Source organism: Thunnus maccoyii, chromosome 9 (genome assembly GCF_910596095.1).
Source record: "Thunnus maccoyii chromosome 9, fThuMac1.1, whole genome shotgun sequence".
Lineage (NCBI taxonomy): Eukaryota > Metazoa > Chordata > Actinopteri > Scombriformes > Scombridae > Thunnus > Thunnus maccoyii.
Window position 1 is genome coordinate 18,470,687 of NC_056541.1, and position 1,633 is coordinate 18,472,319.

A 1,633-nucleotide genomic window follows, 5' to 3' on the forward strand; every position below is an offset into this window, starting at 1 on the left:
TGTATGGCAGCAACTTTGTAGTTTGTCTACTTGTTGTGTCCCTTTTGGTTTGTGGCTGTGGTACTCCACTTTTGTATTGGTCACCTGTGTTATTGTGTGTATGTGTGTGTGTGTGTGTGTGTGCGTACTTTTAAATGTTTTTGTACTTGTGTGATAAGCTATTTATTCATTGTTTTAAGGGTGGGGGTGTTACAGCTGTATGTGTTGCCTGTGTTTTTTTGTTTGTTTGTTTGTTTTTTTCCTTCCTCTGCTCTGTTGCTCCGCCCAGGTCATCTACAATCAGTCCACAATGAGGTGCACCTGGCCCAGGGAAGAAGGGTTAAATGCTCCAGCTTCCCGAATTTAGCGGTCTGCTCAGCAGAAGTGAGACAGGAACTAGTTGGAAGTTAAGCTGGCATGATCAGCAGAAATTAGGCAGAAATTTGAAATGACTCGTTAGTTGCAGCCCTAGTGATCTGCAAGGTAGAACTGAGTCGGAAGAGTCACCACTGGTAGTTTTACCAATGATTGAATAAAGCACAGGAACGCTCAATCAATAAAATGTTTTGTTCTTTTTTACTTTTTAGCACAAATGTTGTGTTTGTTGCTTAGGTTTCATGGGTATTATATAAGATTAAAGTCTATAATGCAGCCAAACACAAAAAAGTGAAGGAGTCTGAACAGTGTCTGACATCCTTTGCAGAGAGAGGTTTGATGTCGTAATTGCTGATAGATGCCCACAGCAGTGAAAATGTAGCCTGGAAAAACAGGTTCACACAAAGAAAATGCACATTCTGCTCAAACTTTCAGACAGCAGCAACACATGTGCTGCATATGAAGTAAAGTGGTAAAGTGATAAATTAAAACAATTTATAGCAACATTTTTGTAAGCATTCTCACTTTACTTTTAGTGCCTAAAACGTTTGCACAGGACTGTATATAAATATCAGTGGAGGCTGGTCCATAGAGGCAGAGGAGGTTGATCCTCCTCTATTTTTTGAGAGGCAAAAGGGAGATCAAAATATAAAAAATAATATTTGGTTGAAATAAACCATTACCAAATCTCAGTATTTATAAAGTATTTTTTCTCTCTTTGGAAAAAATCAATTGCTGAAATTCTGTTTAAAATGTTTCAACAGCGACACCTGCAGTCGGTAATTCGGTGGAGGTGGAGTGGGGGACAGAGGAGGACGGGTGCCTGCTGACCTCCGCAGGGCAGCATCTCTTACGTTGGACTCAATGTATTTCATTTATTTCATGCTAATCTGTGATTGGCCATGACACGTAAAATGATGCTCCAAGGGAGGCTGTCCTCCCTTACCAATCAACAACCAGAATGCAATATTGACATCGAGTTGGTCCAATGATAGTTTCCAGATTTCGTCTTCAATTCTCTCCACTGTAAGGCAGAGTAGCAGCAGTAGATAGCCAATGCAACAGCTGGCTTGTTGTAGCAACCTGAAGGACTCTTTATACATCCATGGAAGGACTGTTGTTAAGCTAGCGGGAGAAATTATCTGGTCTGTGCAGTGCAGCAGCTGCAGGACGCTGCCGGGGAGGCTGGAGAGAGAAGCAACCGGAGAAACAACCGGGAGAGTTAGCTTGTTTGTCATTGTTGCTAATGATATCAGACTGGTTAACCAACAGCCACAAA